The 15,393-nt window shown below is 42.2% G+C and overlaps 1 long non-coding RNA gene across 4 annotated transcripts in view; it reads left to right on the top strand.

The window, feature by feature from the left end:
* LOC123362836 overlaps positions 1–15,393 on the top strand; it is a 430,380-nt gene that overhangs the window by 144,953 nt on the left and 270,034 nt on the right. For all 4 annotated transcript variants that reach the window (XR_006576592.1, XR_006576589.1, XR_006576590.1 and 1 more), the window contains one exon: positions 7,087–7,693. This is a non-coding gene — a long non-coding RNA (uncharacterized LOC123362836). The remainder of the gene's footprint in view (positions 1–7,086; positions 7,694–15,393) is intronic.

The raw sequence follows: 15,393 nt of genomic DNA, 5'->3' as shown, positions 1-15,393 counted from the left end.
TCTGAAAATGTTTCCCACATTCTACATGATGTTGCAATAGGCTGTGTTCCATGGAGATCAGTGAAGGTGCTTGAGATGGAGTCCCTTCCAACGCAATTAACATACATTTATATGGAGGCGGCAGTTGGAAGTCCGTATTTTGTGCAAGGGGCTGGGCTCTTCAGCTTGCTCCCTGCCTTTGTCCACAAGATCCAGGATTAGTTACATTTCCAGGCACTCTGCAGAACCTGCCACTTTTCCTCTGGGTTCTTGAGAAAAGAATGGACCGAGAGTTGATGATGGTTCCATTTTTTGAGTTAGGATCTTTCAGAATGAGGGACTGGGTCAAACACTTGGCTGCTGTTTCCTCTTGAGGATTTTATTTTTTACCATTGTATGATGCCTAAGGTCTTCAGAAATCACAATTAACTTCATTTACAAATGTGTATATGTGTGTCTGTGTGTGTGTATGGATTAATGGAGAGTGTGTGTAGATGTATGGGTCTGGCTTCTGATCTCACTTACACTTGAACATATCCAGGGTAACGATGATGAATTCAGTGCATTTACTCTGGATCTACAGGGGTGTTGCTGAGATCAGAGTTTGGCCCTGACTCATGCAGTACATCATATTATTGAAATTTTTCTTTTCCTTCCTTCCTATTTGTCAAGTACATTGCCATTTGGGCCCTAGTGCTGCACTAGAATTTTTAGCATAGACCCTTGTTCCCATACAGATTCCCATTGTGAGACGACCGGGGTCATAAGGTGTTCCTGAGCACTGATGGATTGAGAAGGTGCAGAAGCTGATAAACCCTCTTACAAAACACTTGTAAGAATGAAGCTATGCATATATTTTTAGAAATCCATTTAGGTTTCACCATCTTGCTCAAAATGGAATTGGATAATAATATCTGGCTGTGCAATACAGTTAATGAAAAGTACCCAAAGTGAAAGTTACCAGATGTAAAAGTTGAATTTTTAATGTGTGCTTTCCTTTTCCAGAAAGCTTTTAAACCCCTATTCTCATTTTAAGCAATCTGATATATTTAACAAATGTCAAGATGAAATGCTTTTGCAGAGATCAAAAAGACTGAGGGTTTTATTGTACTACTCTTGCAGCACTGATAGCCTGTACTGAACTTTCATGCTAAGGATCAATAGGTTTATTTGATCAAATATGGTGAACTATCAAAGACATTGGGCTCTACCTAAAGGACACTTCAGATTGAGCTGTCTCCCTAGAGTGTGCTAGGACTCTTGAATCTGTGCTTTGATATTTGCTTGTGTCCCTAGTATTTTGAAATGGGATTTTTTTTTTTTACATGAGGATTATTGTATATGTAGAAGTGTCTTCCATGCCCCAGCTGGACATGTGCTAATATAAGCCACCACTGATCACTGGAGGACTAGGGCTAACATTAGTAAGATGTCCCAGCTCATCTCAGCAACATATTACTATGTTTGCCCCCTCCTCTCCTCCAAAAAAACCACAACACACACACACACAACCCACAGCTCTACATAAAAAAAAAGATTTTTTAAGGTTGCAAAGTCAAATACTGAATAGTTAGGAAATGCCAGAAGCATGTTTGCCCATGCAACCTTTAATTCAGCTTCCTTATGCATTGATACTGTCTTTTTTTTTTTGCCATAATCACATATTTTTCCCCCACAGGAACTTTATGCTCTCTGGTTTTAAACACGCACGCACACACGTACATACGTACGTATATGAATAGGGAAAACTAACTTGCAGATCTTTAGCTTTGGGAGCCTTCAGAAAACATGTGTTGAGCAAATTATTTATCCACTACTCCAGTCGCTGTAGATGACCAAGATCCAGAATAATGGCTAAACTGTCTGTGCTGATGAATTCAGAGAGGGTGAGAGAAAGCCAGACATGCATCTCATAAATTAACCACTGCTCAATTTGCCCTGATTAAACCTCAATCTAGTGGTTTTGGGGGAAAGGTTTGCAACCTACAATAACTGGTTAAAAAACTCTTAGCTGATAGATCGAGTCAGAACATTAGTGTTTATTTTGCTAGCACTGCTGTCAGAGGGAAAGAGGCGCATGTGAAGATGAAAGGAATGCTAGCCCTCAGATCTAAATATTTGAACTGTGCTTTGGACTTCATGCCAGAATACCTTGAATAAAGCTGTTTTCGTGTGGCATGCTGTGCAGATGGATTGACAGCAATTCTTAATTAGTTGCTGCTTGGATACATCTTCAAGAAAGCATTGACGAAAAGAACCCCATCAGTGGACTCATCGGTGGCCTGGAAGGTCCACCTCGAGGGATGGAAAGGTACTTTGGTCTCTGAGACCATTCAGCCTTTGCCTTCTCCACTGTATGTTGGCTTCTCCACTTCTGCCAACATACAGTACTGTATTTGCATAGCATGGCGCTATATGCTCACAGTGCAGGTTGAAGTGTGCACAGGAGGAAGTGGCAATTGACACATGCTGTCCAAGGAAAGCCATGGGTCAGCATAGACAGAGGAATCCCTAAGAGAAGAGGCCAGCCCACCATACTAGTAAGAAGAGACAACAATACCTATTTAGCCCAGCACAGTGAAATTGGGGACTGGGCTTATTGCTGAGAAAGGAGCAAGGATGTCACTGCATCTCTGCTGGGGTATATTCCAGGTTTATCTGGCCTCAAAAGAGCTTAAGTAAATCTGGCTATTTTTCAAGCCTAAGCATCACCCCAGGGATGATGAAACTGAAAGTAGGGAAGAGGGTCAAGCCAACCAGCTGCTGTAACTCACTGATACTGGGCCAGCCTATGATGTGCTGCTGATTAAAAGATGTTGATGCCAGGAGATCAGAATGCAATGGGAAGTTGTGGTCCATAGGAGATCAGCCAAGGATGCCAGTCATCCCAGGCTGGTCAGCTGGCTGTCACACAAACCCTTTCTGTCAATGCCAATCACTGGGAAGTGCCCATCTTAATGGAAAATGTGGCTCTTTGTGTCCTTTATCAGCAAACAACACCGTGTCACTATCACATCCAGCAAGAGGAAACCAGGAGCATCACAGATCGGAACCACAGACCGGGACCTGACCATCTCCCACTGAATTCAGAAGGAGCCTTCCCATTAGCTTGGCTTGGGCCATCTGGTCACTAAACAATTAAAATATCCACTAATTTGGGTACTAAATTTTGAGGCACCTGGAGTCTGATTTTTTTTTTCCTGAGGGGCTGAGCACCTGGAGCTCTTACTAACTTCAACTGGTGGTGCTGGCACTAAAATCAGCATCCTGAGATAGTGGTACACAGGGTTAATGGGTGCTTTTGAAAATGGTGGATTCCAGTTATCAGAGCTAGGCCTCAGCTGCAAAGTTTATCTCCATATGTGAACTGCTCTGAAGTTCAGAGGGCTTTGGATCAGGGGCTGTGGTTTGGGCCCCGGCAGAGGTCAAGCCATCTGAAACATTCAGGTTCAGTTTCTAACTGGAAGCTCTTCGGGGCTTGAATTGGCGAGGTGGAGAAGAAGGGAGATTGATTCAGGCCCATCTCTGATATTTCTAGAACTAGTACAGACAATGTATATTTGCTGCTGTGAAGCTCTGCTAAGGCCTCATCTGGCCTACAGTGAACTGCAGCATTTCTCAAAGTTTAAATTTCAGTTCAAGAGGTGGGAATTTCCTGCTCAGGCCTGGGCAGCGTTGGAGAGGTATAAAGTACCAGTATCAAAGAGTTTGATGCATGGAAGGAGATGGAGCTAGATGAGGCAGAGGCCTCGTTGCTCTCCGGTGAAGAGGCTGCTTTCTGTAGCTGCTCAGGGACCATGGTCAGCTGCATCTTGCAACTGGTCAATTGTGCCCCATTCCAATCCAAGGGTGGGGTCAATACTGCACCAGGCATAGAGAGTGACTCCATTGGTGCTTGAAAAGGATGTTGCTGAGATGGAAACAAGGGAGAAGTGTGAGTAACTACTAGTGCTTAACATTGTATGGGAATGTGAAGGATGTGTGGTACCTCAATGGGTCATCAGGGGTAATGAATGACTCATGAAGCCTGGGCAGTGAGTGGCATTTATTTTCTTTTGGAGAAGAAATCACAGAATTTCAAGAAATCAGACTAGAATGAGTGAAAGGAATTGTAGTGTTTGCCAAACTAGCCTTTTAAGGTTGCACTGCAGAATAATCAGGCTGTAATTAAAGGCAGCACCGAGGACTTTGCTTGAGAATGCAGGGCTTTTTTGTTGTTTATTGGTAGACACCAAAAGAGGCACAATAGGGAACTTTTTTTATGGAACATTTTTCATTGGAAAATGCTGATTCATTGGAATTAAAATGTCGTGGGAAAGGGAAAATTTCTTGTTTTGAAATAAAAATTGAAGAAATTTTTGAAATTGTCAAAACATTTAATTTTGACATTTTCTCAGAATAAAAAAAATCCATTTTTCAGGTAGAAACAATTTTGTTTCGGAATATAAGGTATAATTTTGATATTTTTTAAACATTTTTTTTTTACTATCAAAATGATAGGCCAGGCCAGGTAACAGTGCTCCCAGGTAATGTGTTCCCAGGCACTTGCAGACAAATCAAGGTAGCCTCGAATATTGGGTGCCAGGCGTATATGAATGAACGGGTGTCTAGTCTCTATCCTTCCCGTCTGGTGCTCCTATGTAGAACTAGACATACTTTGGCCAATTTAAGGGCTTGAGAAGGAGGATGCCCTAGACTAGGACAAATGCCACGTGACATTTTCTGACTGAAACTTTCTTCTGGCAACACAAAACTGTTTTGCAATTCCTGTCATATTGTTAGTTTTGGGAAAACAAACAAATTCTGAAAAATGAAGCATTTTGTTTTGACTTTTTTGAAACAAAATATTTTGATTTTTCACTTCAAAACATTTTGTTTCAAAATTTCCCTTAATTTTATTTAAAAAGAACTCCAAATAAGCAAATTCAGAACTCTTTGAAATTTTCATTTCAATTCTGAGCTTTTTATTCTGGGTCAAACAAAATATTTTATTCTACCTAAAAAGTGTTTTTCTTTTTGATTTGCCAATTTTTATTTTTATTTTTTGCCTTTATCTATTTACTTGTGGTTTGACCCAATTTTTTCCCACCAGATTTTTCAGAATGGTCAGTGAACTGAAAATTTGGTTATTCACACAGTTCTGACTAGGACACCAGTGTTCAATTCCCAGCTTTGCCACAAATTCCTTGTCTGATAGCAAATCACTTAATCTCTCCATGACTCCATCTCCCCCTCTGTAAAATGGGGATACTAATGCCCATTTCTCCCACTCTTTGCTTCTATCGTTTAGACAGGCTGTAAACTCTTTGGAGCAGGAACTCACTCTTATTCTGTGTTTGTACAGCACCTAGCACCATGGGCCCTTGATCTCAATTGGCACTACTGTGATACAACTAAATGGCCATGTGAAGTTGATGGGAGTCTTTCCATTGACTTCAGTGGGCTTTGAATCAGGTCCCGTGTTGGTGAGGGGGAAAAGCAAAAGGGAACTTTGAGCCAGTTGCATTGGGAGCATCAGAAGGAAGCTGCATTCTGACTGGAGATTTATTCATTTTGTGGAGGGAGGCAATGTGGCTTAACTTATTAAGCAAACTGAAGTTAAAAACCTAACCATAGCTGGGCAGAAGACTCTCCTCTCCTATCTGCCTTCTTCTCCCCTCTTCCCCGCTTTGAATTTATGTTCAGTTCCTACCAACACAAGGCCATCAATTTCACTGCACTCCCTTGGCTCCAGACACTATGTAATATGTCCGCCTCTAACTGTAGACATGGGCTGACAATGCCTGATTATTTCTTTCATTATTTGGCGGCAGAGCGAGCGATTTAGGGGGTATTGTTTAAATGCACAATGCAATTAGCCACTTTTAAAGTCATTTATTAGTTTTTGTAAAGCGAGGCAAGGGAAAAACACAGACAAACACCCTTTGTGGAGTGTTGGCACAAGCTCTATGCAGCATTTAAGCTTTCAAAATAGGACCTATATGGAACATAGGCGCTTGTGCTGGACCTCTGTACAGGGATGAATTTCACCCTATGAGAATGGCCCTGTGTAGTGGGCTGAGATACACCGCAATGGGGAAGTGTGCACTGGAGAAATACAATGTCAAACTGGCAGAGAATTAATATAGAAGATTGTGTGTGGATCCATCCATGTTATGCATGTGTAATTTTATTAGTGTGTACACAGTCTTTCCTACTCCTCAGTGTGTTGTTGCGTTGTGTGTGCAACTAATTTGCAAATATACTGACCCCTCACTTTCAATTATGTCATCTGCAAGTTTGAATCTTGAACCTTCTGCACCAAAGCACAGACCTTTACGTCTTGAGTTTAAGGAGGAACTCCACCAGCTGGCACTAGTAGTTGGTTGTTATCTAGTGTGTGGCCATTAAAAGGGGACATGACACAGACATTACTCTTCAGGGAGGGAACCTGATAAACTAATTTGTGAGGGAGCTAGCACATTCCTGGGAGCTATTAGCTAGCAATTATTATGTCCCTTGATGTATTTTGTGAGTGTCAACAAACTGAACGTGAGTTGAGAGGAAGAAATGATATTAACACTCTGTGTTAATATGTTATAGAAGTAAGAACTTTTTCTTCCTTTAAGTAGCATATGCTAGGAGGAGAAATAATACTGCAATCTCTAACTGTGAGAGGTAGCTGAAAAGAGCCATGGCAAGGCATTTTCTTATAAAAGACTCTCTTCTTTTTACCACCGAGCTACAAAATTAGACACTTGGCTGCAGGGCCGACTTTAAGCCAATTCACCCAATGCCCTGGAATCAGGCCCCGCGCCAAAGAGGGCCCCACACCCGCGCCTAAGGGGACCCCGCTCCAGGGGTCTTCGGTGGCATTTCGGCGGTGGGGGCTCCTTCGGTGCCTCAGAAAACCCAGAGTGGACGCCTCGCCACCGAGTATTCTAATTGGGCCCCGCGGGTCATAAAGCCGGCCCTGCTTGGCTGACAAGTAGATTTTAAGTCTCTGGCTTCACCACCTCTCATGTTTGGCATGGCCGTCCCCTTGCAAACAAGTGGGAATTATTTTAATGACATTATCTGCCAATGAGAATAACATCTCCAGCTTCATGCTTGGCCTTTGTTTTCCAGAAGCTGTGTTGCCAGAAGATGAAACTGACTTTTTACCTTGACACAGAGCTCACGGCCTCCGTAACCAGGAAGATTTGGCTATGTGGAGACACCATGCCACCTTGCAAATATGTGGAGAGGATGCATACAGTGGGAAAAGAGACATAAGAGAAGGTCACAGTGCTGTGCTTGAGGTTATGAGATGGACTCTTTGTTATTCCAGCAGGATTAGGCCTATGCTCATACGACAGAAAAGGACCACTGAGTGAGTTTCTAGCTCTAAAAAGAGGATGCCAGAGAGAAGTCTAAATGAAAACCTGCAAAGCTCTCCCCCCAAAAAGCAGACTTCAGTCTTGTTAGTTGTTTCATGACATAGCTCCCTACACAGTGGAACACATTAAAACAAAAGTCGAGCTATGGGTCTTTCGTGTCCGGGACCGGTAAGAACCTTCACCTTGCATGTTATGCAAAAGGGCACAGAAGCCCAGTGACTCTGTGCTGAATCAGAGGGAAGAGCATCACTCCCTGAATCACCAATCCCACTTCCCTGAAGCACCTGCCAGTTGCCCAGCCATGTACTGAATAAGCATAGGCCTGGCTTAGCTTGTGAGAAGCACACTTCAAAGTGGTAAGTCCGTTGGCTTTACATTCAAATGAGATTTATATTTTTCCAATGAAAAACTATGACAAGAGAGATCACTTTAAAAAAAATTAATGGTTGTTTATCTAATAAATGTTCGTACAGTGCTTTGAAGATTTAAAGTCCAATATAAGTGCTCAGTATTGTTATTTATGCTTAGTGTGTCCTGCAGGTGTTCAGTTGAACCAACTCTCGTAATGAAACTCTACGCATCCTCTTTAAACTCCTGAAGTTTGCTTTGAACTAATAACATGTTTTAAAAGCCCTTTAATGGGGGCTAATTAGATTGTGTATGGGGACATCAGTTGAATGCCCAATGTTGAATAAGATCACATAGTCAGATATGGTGAAATGTTTGGGGGTTATCTGCTCTCTGACCTTAAAATTGAACACTGATTGAATTATAATGATTCAGGGATGCTAAGGAGAGGTCTGACTGAACATGAGCATGGAGAGGATTAGGAAGATAATTCTGCTTAGGCGGTGACTCTGCTGATTTCCTCAGAGTTACCACTCCTAATTCTCACTGGGATGAGTGAGAGCAGAATCCGGCCCATCTGGCCACTCCTTTTAGCTACTGAAGGAACAATCCTAGAGCCTGAATCTACATTGTCTTACATCTTGTGTAGTGGTAAGAGAAAGGGTTGTTTCAGTAAGATATTTTAATAAAAAGAGGATGATATCCCAGTCTTTCTGACATAATGTATTGCTGCATTGACTTCTTATTTATTATTTGCAAAGTGAAAACAAGGAGTCCAATCACAAAACATATATACGGTATAAAAATTGCAAATGAAAATCCCCCTCCATTGTCTGACCCATATGATTCCCCATTCATTCATTGCATCACAGGGGTGTATTTGTATAAAGAATCGTATTTTATAGCCTTTGTGCAATCAGAAACATAATAGCTTTGATGCTTTATCTTTCTTCTGGTATTTGACAGACAAACATCTTTGCACATGCACATGAGTTCTAATATACGTTCAGATCTATCATCCTGAGAGCAAGAGTGTCAAAATAAAACAAAATAATATATAGTTCTTCCAGGCAGCTCTTCCTCCAGGGAGCTTATTGGTGTTGTCAGTTGTTACGTGCTGAAATCCACAAACTGCATGCTGTATATTCACTTTTCTTGGGATTATCAGGAAGCAGATATTCAATAGCTGGTGTAAGTTACTGTTGTGATTGTCAGAACAAAGTAATATATTGTCAGTTCTCATTTGCTGCTGTTTTCCTGAAATTTTAAAGGCAAAATCTGCAATGTGCTGAGAAACTTCTATGAGGCGCTAACAAAACACAATTCCCATTGAAGCACTGGGCTTGCATCAGTGGTGAATTTGGCCTATTGTCCTCAGGATCCCTTAGTAAATGAGTCCTGAAAATGCAATACAAAAAAGATATAGAACTCTTCTAATGTCTGTGTGTAAAACTGGCAAATTGAAACTATAACATTAAAACTACTGAACTGTTTCTTTTTACAAACTTGGCTTAATATTTAAGTTTTAGTCTGAACATGAGATTTTTAAAAATGCCAGGTTTGAGGTTTCCAGCTTCAACTCCTTTTCATTAGGATCCAATCCTGCACTATTCAAGTCAGTTAACAAGAATTCCATTGTGCAGCATCATGGCCTTACATTATTGATTATAGGGCTGAGACTCAATGGTGTAAATCTATGTACTGTAGCTCCACTGAGGTCAGGGCCGGCTCCAGGCACCAGCCTACCAAGCACGTGCTTGAGGCAGCACCTTGGGACGGGGTGGCACTCGGGGTTTGTTTTTGGTTTTTTTTGGTTTGGCCGGGCGGCGCTGGGGGGGAGGCGGGGCTTAGGAGGTGCGGCGCCGTGCTGGGGGGGCAGGGACTTGGGCGGTGCGGCACTCGGCTGGGGCGGGCTTCAGCGGCACGGCGCTGGGGGGGGGCGGGGACTTGGGCGGCACAGTGCGGTGCTCGGAGTGGGCAGGGCCTTGGACGACGCTCTGGGGGGGCGGGGCCTTGGGCGACGTGACGCTCTGGGGGGGGCGGCGCTCTTTGTTTTCGCTTGGGGCAGCAAAAATGTTAGAGCCGGCCCTGACTGAGGTACATGGAATTATGTTGTATGCAGTGTTGCAGTAGCTGGGTTGGTCCCAAGATATTAGAGACACAAAGTGGGTGAGGTAATATCTTTTATTGGTCCAACTTCTGTTGGTGAGAGAGACAAGCTTTTGAGTTTACAAGGACCTGAAGAAGAATCTCAGATCCCTATGATATTTGTCTAACCTGTTTTTTAAAAACCTCCAGTGACTGGATGTCCCTTAGTAACCTATTCCAGTAGTCAACTATCTTTATAATTAGATTTCCCCCCCCCCCCAATATCTAACCTCAATCTCCCTTGCTGCAGATTAAGACCATTATATCTTGTCCAACCTTCAGTGGACATGGGCAGCAATTGGTCACCGTCCTCTTTATAACAGCACTTAACATATCTGAAGACTGTTATCAAGTATCCCCTCAGTCATCTTCTTGTCTCAAGACTAAAAATTGCCATTTTTTAAGCCTTTTCTGATAGGTCAGATTTTCAAAGTCTTTTCTCATTTTTGTTGCTCTCCTCTGGTCCCTTCAATTTATCTGCATCTTTCCTAAAGTTGTGGTGCCCAAAACTGGAGATAATACTCCAGTCAAGGCTTCACCAATGCTGTGTAGATTGGAACAGTTACTTCCTGTCCGACAAGCCCGAAATGTGCATTAACGTGCCTAGGTTTAGGCACTCACATTTTGAAAAAAAGTGGCCCTGGTCAAAATGGGTGGATATTTGTTTATGTACTTCTACTCCACTGATTTATTTCATGGTAAGTAGCAGAACTATAGAATGAAAATGATTTGAAGAAGGAGACTATTAAGGAAAGATCTGAAAGAGTAGGGGAGCTGGAAGATGGAAGGGTGAAAATGGAAGATGCTGACTGATACCAGTAATTTCTTTGTGACAGTTACTTATTCATAAACATGAAGGGATAAGTACTCAAGGGAAAAAGGATTAAATTATAAACAATTCAGGCAAAATTGCCTCATACAAAGAGTTCTTTAAACAAAGCTCATAGGCAAAGGCAGCAATAGAGGTAAAACAATGTTTGAGAGGGAGCTGACACAAATTTTATGGAAATGGAGAGATCCTAAATATACTGCCAAAAACTACATTATTTAAACTAGAAGGCACTTAGGCTGATCTGTACAGCATTTCTGAGGGTTAATAAAGGTAAGCCTTGATGGATCATGAGGCTTTTCTGGAGCTCTCACTTACATCTGTGTTCATGTTTAACATAAGAATACAGTACCTGAAAACAGCTTAAAGAGGTTTTTGGATTGCATACAACAGCGTGATGACAAGACAACGTAACAGCGGAACAAGCTAAGAGAATATGGAAAATAGGTTGAATGGGGGATTTGATTTGAGATGGAGTCATCCGAATGGCCCCTGCTGTTGTGTAATTTACAGTCGAATTGACACAGGTCACTTAGCATAAAGTCTATTTAATTTGTGTCAACATGGCCGCTCTGTTCTGAAGACATTGTTAAAGGGCAGAGTATACAGTACTTCAGGGAACTACAGATCTGAGATTGGGGAACTACTTTTTGCACTGTAATAAGAAATGTTTATCACCAAGGTTTCTTAAACAAGGTAGCCGGCAATGCAGCACTGATGTATGTCAATGGTGGGGTTATTATTCTGTAGTATTTTGCAGTAGCACCTACAGTCCCCAGCTTTGATCTGCATCCCGTTGTATTAGGTAGTCAGGCATAGGCCATGTCTACAGCAAGAGCACTTTATAGGGATAGGAATACTCATATATTACACAGGCAAATTGCTTCTTGGACAGATGCAGCTATGCTGGCAAAACTGCACTTTGCACCATATGATAAAACCACCTCCCGGAGCAAAACAAGCTATACTGGTAAAAGCACAGCTTTGCTGCTTTAGTTGTGTCCACACTAGAAGCTGCTGCTGGCAGAGCTGTGTTGGTCGGGGATCACACCTTTTTACACCCCTGGTAGAAGTCTGCAGTGTAGACATGGCTTTAATAAAAACTGTCCCTGACTCAAAGAGCTTACCATTTAAATACGCTGCACAGACAAAAGATGGGAGAAAGGGAACATTATTGTGTCTATTTCACAGAAGGAAACTGAGGCATGGAGAGATCAAGTAATTTGTCAAAGGTTGAACAGGAAGTCTCTGGCAGAGCTGAAAATTGAAACCAAATCACCATAATCCCAGACCACTGTTTTAACCACAAGACCAGCCTTGCTATCCTAGTCACATGCCAATTAACATAAATAAATGAAATTGGGGCAGGAAAAGACAAAGCTGGAAGGAAATGGCTCTTTTTACTTCTGCCAGACCTGTGTGTGGATTTATTAGCAACTGCCTTTCTTAAATAATTAAATAAATCAACTATGAATATTAGAAGGGCTCAAAGCCTCACTTCAGGGATCCAGGACCTGTCTCAATTGTTTAAAATATTTGTGCTTTGATCTGTGGATTTTTCCAACTCCAACAAACCTTAAATGATGGTAAGATCCATAGCTGCATGATGGTCCTTGAAAAGGCAAAAGAAGGCAGAGTGCAAGGCCTGTTTAATTTAAATGTAACTTGTTAAATCTAAAGCTCTATCACTTTAATGTCCAGGCAATTCGGCCACATAGTACTGTTACTGGAGAGAAAAGATAATTCAGAACAGGCATGGGTTTAGATTCAGGTAATTTGAGTTGGCATAGTGGTTTAGCATGCAAGGACATTTTTATACGGATCTCACTGAACTCAAAGGCGATTAAGTGAAACCCCAGAACTGATTATAGTGCTTTGATATTACAGTGTAGCCGGCACATTTCCCACATCTCCCCAGGATCTAGGAAAAGGGTTATGTAGCAGGGCAGTCTCTCCCCAAAGAAGAAAGAACAATGACGGGGTGTGTGAGAGAAAGAGAGAAGTTGGCTTATGACGATAATAAATAGGCCAATAAAGTGCAGTCCTGCCTCTGACAGTGTTTGTTCTGGGCTGAGACCCTGGTGCTAAGCCATGCAAATAATGGACTCTTTAGTCCTCGTCAAGATGAAAAGGAAACGAGCTGCTGCGAGCCACAGAAATCTTTAGATGCTTAAACGTTTCAAAATAGGATTGAAAATCTCATTGGGGAAGAGATTATCTCCTTCTGTCTTTCTGTCTTTCTTTCACCTGCAGATAATAGAGTGAGACATATTTATGTTAAGGTTTTAAACAAAACCTCCCCCTGCACACACATTCAGTGACCACATAGAGAAAAACGATGGAATATGATAATTCTCTGTAACAGGCTGAGGAGGAAGAACAACAAAGATGGTACTTACATTGTAAACTCTTTGGAGGCAGGGGGCTGGTCTACACTAAGGGGGGAGGATCGATCTGAGATACGCAACTTCAGCTATGCTATTTGCATAGCTGAGGTCGAAGTATCTTAGTTCGACTTACCTGGCCGTCCTCACGGCGGCAAGTCGACCACTGCGGCTCCCTCGTCGACTCCACTTACTCTTCCTGCCACGGTGAAGTATGGGCATTGATCTGGGGATTGATTTATCGTGTCTAGATGAGACACGATAAATCGATCCCTGATAGATCGATTACTACCTGCCGATCTGGTGGGTAGTGTAGACGTGGCCACTGTTTGTATAACACCTAGCACAATGGGGCCTTTATTCATGACATGGGCTCCTGGATGTTACCACAATAGGTCATTAATAATGGTAACCGTGATAATAACAAAAGGTCCATCTATGGTTTGGTTAGAGTCTCAGTGTTTGACATGGTCAGGCCAATAATCCAGAATCTTCCATCACAACACTGATTTTCGGGAAAGCGTCCCTCTTTGGGAAAGTGCTTAAGTGCCATTGACTTCAGTGGGACTTAAAGTTAATTAGGTTCTTAAATGTTTTCCAGAATTAGGAGGGCACAGTTTGGTCCTGAATACTTGGGTGACGTGATTTTGGCCAACTTTATTTGGGTGACCACTAAGGATTCAGATGATGTCTTCTGAGAACTTGAATCTTTGTCCATTCTTAAAGCTATGCTTTATTTATTTATGTATCTGTGTGGCAGGGTGGCCTAGTGCATATGTAACAAAGACCAGATCCCGGTTGTCAGCGGGCGGAATCGAACCTGGAACCTCTGGAGCTAAATGCATGAGCCTCTCCTGCATGAACTAAAAGTCATGGCTATTCAATCAGGCTGTAGCAGAGACTCACTCTAATCTCACTCTAAGTGGTCTCGGTGCCACTAGATAGGACAGAGCACCACACCTGGGAGGTGTGTGGGTTACATATAGAATACTGGACTAGGACTCAGGAGAACTGTATTCTATTTTCAGATCTGCCCCTGGCCTGCTCCGTGATTGAGGGCAAGTCATTTAACCTTGCTGAACCTCTGTTTCCATGACTGTAAAGTGGGGATAATGATACTGATCTTTGTGAAGTGCTTTGAGACCTACTGATTAAAAGAGCTGGCTGTTACTATTAGTCTTATCCAGTGTCTAGTTGGGTCTAGAAGCAGAGTTGCTGATGCACCATGAGACAATGTATTCTTGCAGCAGAAATTCCAGGTGGGATCAGGAATGGATGTGCAGGAAATCTCACAGGAATGCCTACTTTCAGATAATTTCTAGCTCAGATCAGAATCCCCATGAATCTAAAGGGAACCCCACACCCCTTACTCTCTCCAACCATTAGCCACTGATCAAAGCCAGCTCAGACAATGCTGCTAAACATGCCACCCCTTCAAATCCCTAGATGCTCGAAAAACCTTATCCCCACCAGTCAAGGGCAATTTAAAATGCTAGCATGAGGTTCACTGCTTTCTGAAGGCTTGGTCCAGTTAATGCCTATTGAAGCCAATGGGAATCTTACAGGATTGAAAAAAATGTCCTGGGGAAAATAATTTTTAACCTTGCTGCACTCTGAGATATGGGGTAATACTGGGTTGTTGATGTTGCTCTTCTGTTACCTGGGCCAGAAACATAATGACCTAAATCCCAATCTTCTTTACCGGCAGCATCATAGAAGCAGAGAAATTGGATTGTAAGGTGAGAGTTGATCTTGTTGGCCAGTGAGGAAAGTAACACTGTGGTGAGACAACATAAGTAGTGGGAAGTCCACAAACAAAATAGTATTAGCAACAGCTTTCTTTTCTCTTGGTCTTTTCTTAGGGAATAGATACTCCCTCCCTAGATAGCATTTTTGCAATAGCTGCTATTATATAGACACTTTTAAGTACATAAATAACTAGTTTGGTGCTAGGTTATTTTTGGGGGGGAGGGGGAGAGACAATTTTCTTTTTTTCCCCCTGTTAGCATTACAGTGCTGCCCATTAAGTGCATTTACAAAGCACTTACTGACAAGAAAATTGTTTGATGGACTCATCCCATGTAATGAGATGTTTCAGCAACTGTATTTTTCCACAATAAGTTAGTAACAAAAACTAGTAGAAGGAGGGGGGAAGAATATGGACAGGCATTTAGACAGGCTCAATTGACCCTCCCAACATCCCTGTAAAAATAACTGTGTGGGGAATTTGCTTTAAAAATAAATTCTTGTTGCTGTCTGTATTTTGAGCAAAAACATTTACATAGAAATGTAGGGCCGGAAGGGACTTCAAGAGGTCATCTAGTCCATTCCCCTCTGCTGAGGCTGT

This window comes from Mauremys mutica, chromosome 2 (genome assembly GCF_020497125.1).
Source record: "Mauremys mutica isolate MM-2020 ecotype Southern chromosome 2, ASM2049712v1, whole genome shotgun sequence".
Taxonomy (NCBI): Eukaryota; Metazoa; Chordata; order Testudines; family Geoemydidae; genus Mauremys; species Mauremys mutica.
The sequence above is the reverse complement of the archived record's forward strand: the minus strand, read 5'-3'. Positions and strand labels throughout refer to the sequence as shown.